We start from the raw sequence: 6,809 nt of genomic DNA, 5'->3' as shown, positions 1-6,809 counted from the left end.
AGCTAGGTCCCTAGATTCCACTTTACAACCCACACTATGGGCATGCTGTCCCTGCCCTACCCCAGCAGAAACTGGGAGGTTTACTTTCTGGAGAATCTTGGAACTAGGGCATTGCCACATATAGCTCAAAATCTTATTATTAGTGAAGCATGTGAAAAACAAGGAAATTACATGACTACCCACACACCAGATATTGAATGCTGAGACCCACAGCTCGTTATCCAGATGTTGCTGGCAGACCTCTATCCTGAATATAGAACATTAGAAGGATTTTCTTTTTTTTCTTTTTTTAAGATTTTATTTATTTATTTGACAGATAGAGATCATAAGTAGGCATAGAGGCAGGCAGAGAGAGAGGAGGAAGCAAGCTCCCTGCTGAGCAGAGATCCCGATATGGGGCTCGATTCCAGGACCCTCGGATCATGACCCGAGCTGAAGGCAGAGGTTTTAACCCACTGAACCACCCAGGTGCCCCAGAAGGATTCTCTTTGGAGGCTGAACAGGAAAGAAATGAAGATATGGGCACTGGAGGTTCCTTCCTCAAAAACAGGTCGACTCCCAGACAGGTTGCACTTCAGTGAAACTCAGTGAACAGTTTCATCTATAAGCACAGAGCTGCCAGCCAGTTTCCCAAAAATGTACTGGGTTATGGCATAAGTCAGCACAGCACACAAATCTGAAATGCACAGCGCTACAAATTTTCTATATGTACACGCCAATGTAACCACCCCACAAATCGAGATATATATTATTTCCTTCTGGTTAGAAGGTTTCCTCTTTTCCCTTCTGGGGCACTATCCTCTCAGAGGTGACTATTCTTGTTATACCTATTACCAGAAGACTAGTTTTGTCCATTTTTAAAGTTCATGTAAAAGAAATCCTATGGTAGAACGCCTACATCTGGTTTCGTTAGCTCAGTATGGTGTCTGTCAGATTCAAGGAGTTTGATCTCTGCATTGCTGTGTAACATTTCATTACACAAATATTAGTTGATTAATTTTTCTGTTGATGAACATAGATGGATTGCTTCCAATTTTTGGTTATTATGAGTAAAGGTGATAGGAATCCTTAAACATGCCTTTCATGGGTCATATGTATTTCTTTCTCTCAGGTGTACACCCAGAAGTGATATGTCTGTCCCTTAGGGTGAGAAATATTATGTGTAGGCAAACTATTTTCCAAAATCCTTATACAAATTTACGCTCCATCCGAAATAATTGAGAGTTCTAGTTGCTAAATAGGCTCAACAAATGTAACAGTGTCCGTCTTTTTATTTCTGGGATACTTTTGAGGAATACTGGGGCAATGGAAATGTCCTATATTTTTGTTTGCATAGAGGCTACATGGATATATACATACGTAATCATCCATTAATTTTTATAGGTATTATTTGTGTTTTTGACTACTTGCATTTTCTTAATGTAAGGATAATATGAGGCCATTACGAGTGACTTGAAGCTAAGGAATGTCAATTTGAGTAAATGGACAAAAACTTCAGATATTAAAAATACATTAATGCTGACCAAAGAGAAGAAAATCTGAATATCCTGCTATCTAGTACAGAAATGGAATCCATTGTCAGAAGTTCCCATAATGAAAATATCAAGTCCCAGATGATTTCACTGATGGATTCTTCCAAACATATAAGGAAAAGGTAACAGGTCTTAAATGAATGCTTCATCAGAACAGTAAAAGAGAAAGAAGTTTGTAACTCTTTTTGTGAGGCAAGCATGGCCCTAATACTAAAATCTGAGAGGTAAATGAAAAGAAAAGAAAATCAAAGGATGATCTCTGAAGTTTCAATTTCTAAGCAAAATAGCACAAAGTTAAATCCAGAGATACACAAAAAGCATACTACACTGAGCCAAAGGGTTATTTTGTGATGACAGATTAGTTTAACATTTGAAAATCAAAAATGAAATTCATTCCATTAAAATAAAAAGGAGAATAATCCTTTCAAAATTTCAATAGATGCAACAAAGGTGTTTGGTAAACTTCAACACCCATTTGCAATAAAAACCCTTTAGGAAACTGGTAATATTTCCCTTCCTCTCCTGGCTTTTGGCTTCATTTGTTGTTCTTTCTCTAGCTCCTTTAGGCGTAAGTTGGGTTGTCTATTTGAGATTTTTTTGCTTCTTGAGATAGGCCAGTATTGCTATATACTTCCCTCTTAGGACTGCCCTTGCTGCATCCCAAAGGTTTTGGACTGTCAAGTTTTCATTTTCATTTGCTTCCATGTATTTCTAAATTTCTTCTTTAATTTTCTGGTTGACCCATTCATTATTTAGTAGGACATTCTTTAGCTTCCATGTATTTGTGGTTTTACCAAATTTTTTTTGTGGTTGACTTCAAGCTTCATAGCACTGTGATCAGAAGAAAGAAAGAAAGAAAGAGAGAAAGAGAGAAAGAAAGAAAGAAAGAAAGGAAGAAAATACACATGGTATGACCTCAATCTTTTTGTACTTGAGGGCTGATTTGTGACCTAATATGTGATCTATTCTGGAGAATGTTCCATGTGCACATGAAAAGAATGTGTGTTCTGTTGCTTTTGGATGAAATGTTCTGAGTGTATCTATTAAGTCCACCTGGTCCAGTGTGTCATTCAAATCCATTGTTTCCTTGTAGATTTCCTGCTTACTAGATCTGTCCATTGCTGTAAGTGCAGTATTAAAGTCCCCTACTATTATTATATTGTTATCAGTGAGTTTCTTTATATTTGTTTTTAATTGATTTACATTATTTGGGGTCTTCCAAGCTGGGGGCATAAATATTTACAGTTGTTAGATCTTCTTGTTGGACAGGCCCCTTTATTATGATATAGTGCCCTTCTTCATCTCTTGTTACAGCATTTGATTTAAAATCTAATTTGTCTGATATAAGGATGGATACTCCAGCTTTCTTTTGATGTCTAATAGCACAATAAATGATTCCTACCCTCTCACTTTCAATCTGGAGGTATTTTGGGGTCTATAATGAGTCTCTTGTAAGCAGAATATTGATGGCTCTTGTTTTTTTTTAACAATACAGTTTTTTGTTTTTTTTTGGGGGGGGGAATTGTGAAGAGTTTTATTAGCACTTTCATGAACTCTAGAGGTTGTTTTCCTTTTCACATCAAAACTGTACTTTTTTTTTCCATTTTATTTATTTTTTCAGCGTAACAGTATTCATTCTTTTTGCACAACACCCAGTGCTCCATGCAAAACGTGCCCTCCCCATTACCCACCACCTGTTCCCCCAACCTCCCACCCTTGACCCTTCAAAACCCTCAGGTTGCCCCAACCTCTCACCCCTGACCCTTCAAAACCCTCAGGTTGTTTTTCAGAGTCCATAGTCTCTTATGGTTCGCCTCCCCTCCCCAATGTCCATAGCCCGCTCCCCCTCTCCCAATCCCACCTCCCCCCAGGAACCCCCAGTTTGTTTTGTGAGATTAAGAGTCATTTATGGTTTGTCTCCCTCCCAATCCCATCTTGTTTCATTTATTCTTCTCCTATCCCCCTACCCCCCCATGTTGCTTCTCCATGTCCTCATATCAGGGAGATCATATGATAGTTGTCTTTCTCCGATTGACTTATTTCACTAAGCATGATACGCTCTAGCTCCATCCACGTCGTCGCAAATGGCAAGATTTCATTTCTTTTGATGGCTGCATAGTATTCCATTGTGTATATATACCACATCTTCTTTATCCATTCATCTGTTGAGGGACATCTAGGTTCTTTCCATAGTCTGGCTATTGTAGACATTGCTGCTATAAACATTCGGGTACACGTGCCCCTTCGGATCACTATGTTTGTATCTTTAGGGTAAATACCCAGTAGTGCAATTGCTGGGTCATAGGGTAGTTCTATTTTCAACATTTTGAGGAACCTCCATGTTGTTTTCCAGAGTGGTTGCACCAGCTTGCATTCCCACCAACAGTGGAGGAGGGTTCCCCTTTCTCCACATCCTCTCCAGCATCTGTCATTTCCTGACTTGTTAATTTTAGCCATTCTGACTGGTGTGAGGTGATATCAACAATACAGTTTTTATATAGTTTTATAGTATACATATTAATGCATATATATATTATTATGCTCAATTAGCCACTGTATAGTACATTATTAGTTTTAGATATAGTGTTCAATGATTTATTAGTTGCATATAACACCCAGTGCTCATCACAACACATACCCTTTTTAATACCCATCATGTGGTTACTCCATCCTTCCACCCCTTCCCTTCTGTAACTCTATTTGTTTCCCAGAGTCCAGAGTCTCTCATGGTTTGTCTCCCTCTCTGATATCTTCCCATTCAGTTCTCCCTCCCTTCCCCTATCATCCTCCACACTATTTCTTATGTTCCAGATATGAGTGAAACTATGATAATTGTCCTTCTCTGCTTGACTTATTTTACTCAGCATAATCTCCTCCAGTTCCATCCATGTTGATGCAAATGGTAAGTATTCATCCATTCTGATGGCTAAGTAATATTGCATAGTATATATGAACCACATTTTCTTTATCCATTCATCTATTGAAAGACATCTTGGCTCCTTCCACAGTTTGGCTACTGTGGACAATGTTGCTATAAACATTAGGGTACAGGTGCCCCTTCTTTTCACTACATCTGTATCTTTGGGGTAAATACCTACTAGTGCAATTGTTAGGTTGTAGGGCAGCTCTATTCCTTATGTATTGAGGAAACTCCATACTGTTTTCCAGAGTGGCTGTACCAGAATGAATTCCCACCAACAGTGTAAGAGGGTTCCCCTTTCTCCACATGCTCACCAACATTTGTTGTTTCCTGCCTTGTTAATTTTTGCCATCTAACTGGTATAAGGTGGTTTCTCATTATGGTTTTGATTTGTATTTTCCTGGTGGCTAGTGATGTTGAATAATTCTTCATGTGTCTTTTAGCCATTTATATGTCTTCTTTGGAGAAGCATCAGTTCATGTCAGTTCATGTCTTCTAGATCTTGGACACCAGCCCTTCATCTGTAATGTCATTTGCAAATATCTTCTTCCATCCTGTGGGTTGCCTTTTAGTTTTGCTGACTGCTTTCTTTGCTGTGCAGCAGCTTTTTATTTTGGTATCTGTTGATTTTTACTACAAAAATAATTTTTAAAAAGTTGTATACAAAAACAATGAATACTGTTACACTGAAAAGAAATTTTAAAAAAAAAGTTGTATACATGTTGATGTAGTGATCCGAAGGGGCACATGCACCCGAATGTTTATAGCAGCAATGTCTACAATAGCCAAACTATGTATGGAAAGAACCTAGATGTCCATCAACAGATGAATGGATAAAGAAGATGTGGTACATATACACAATGGAATACTATGCAGCCATCAAAAGAAATGAAATCTTCCCATTTGCAATGATGTGGATGGAACTAGAGGGTATCATGCTTATGAAATAAATAAGTCAATTGGAGAAAGACAACTATCATATGATCTCCCTGATATGAGGAAGTGGAGATGCAACATGGGGGGTTTGGGGGGTAGGAAAAGAATAAATGATACAAGATGGGATTGGGAAGGAGACAAACCATAAGTGACTCTTTTTTTTTCCATTTTATTTATTTTTTCAGCGTAACAGTGACTCTTAATCTCACAAAACAAACTGAGGGTTGCTGGGGGGAGGCGGGAGCGAGAGGGGGTTAGGTTTATGGACATTGGGGAGGGTATGTGCTATCGTGAGTGCTGTGAAGTGTGTAAACCTGGCAATTCACAGACCTGTACACTTGGGGATAAAAATACATTATATGTTTATAAAAAAATAAAATTTTTTTTAAAGTTGTATACATGTTGGAATGGTAAGCAAAGAGAAAAACACACAAAATAAAATGTTTTTATTTGTTTGGTCTTTAACATCCATTTCAAAAAGCATGAGCATCCAAGCAGATGAAAGGACAGATAGAATAGCAGGATAATTTGAGGAATATTTACCATGGTTAAAAATCAGAGAAACAAATATTCAATCTCACTAGTAACCAAAGACATGCAAGTAGAACAATATTATTTTATACAAAAGAAATTGTTAGTGATTAAAACCAGCAATGACACTAAGACAAAGTGTGGTGGTTAAGAGCATGAACTCTAGGGGTCAGGCAAATCTAGGGTGGAATTCTATCCCCTCCATTTAGTAGTTGTATGACCTTGGTCAAGTCATTATTCTCCAGGGACCTCAGTTTTCTCACCTATAAAATGGGAATAAGAATAGTTTCTGTATCCTAAGCTTGCTGTGAGTATCACTGAGATTGTGTAATGAAACTGTTCAATAATATTAATAATGGGATTAATTCAATAGTATTCATAAAAATACAGAAGATGTAACATTTTTAGCAGTTGCTACGTATCAGACATTATGGTTGTCATGCTCTATATAGGCTGCCTGATTTCACTGAGAGTTTAGGACTTAAGGGGTTTGTTTCATACTAGGATTACACTGTTTAGGAAAATCACCAGCAGAAATAGTCATGTTGTAATTTACACTCCTGATATTTCCCTCAATCCAGTTCTACCTAGGGTATGGAACAGGCATTAAACTGTCTAGTACATAAGCATGAGTTCCTAGGAGGCCTGCCGGTCAGGCTGAAGTACACTGTATCCCAGCAAGAGGCCTCAGAATCACTCTCCTGAGATCCCCATCTGAGCTTAACCCCTGGGAAAGAGATGCCCTCTTTCTGTTCCCCCAAGACCTACCCAGAGTTGGCTGGAGGACAGACTGCACAATGACACTGAAGTTGGCTCTAATGAGCACCTTGGGAAATGGTGTTTCAGGAGCCTTTAAAACCCTAAAAAAGATTCTTGTCTTTTCAGGCCTA

This window comes from Meles meles, chromosome 11 (genome assembly GCF_922984935.1).
Source record: "Meles meles chromosome 11, mMelMel3.1 paternal haplotype, whole genome shotgun sequence".
Taxonomy (NCBI): domain Eukaryota; kingdom Metazoa; phylum Chordata; class Mammalia; order Carnivora; family Mustelidae; genus Meles; species Meles meles.
The sequence above is the reverse complement of the archived record's forward strand: the minus strand, read 5'-3'. Positions refer to the sequence as shown.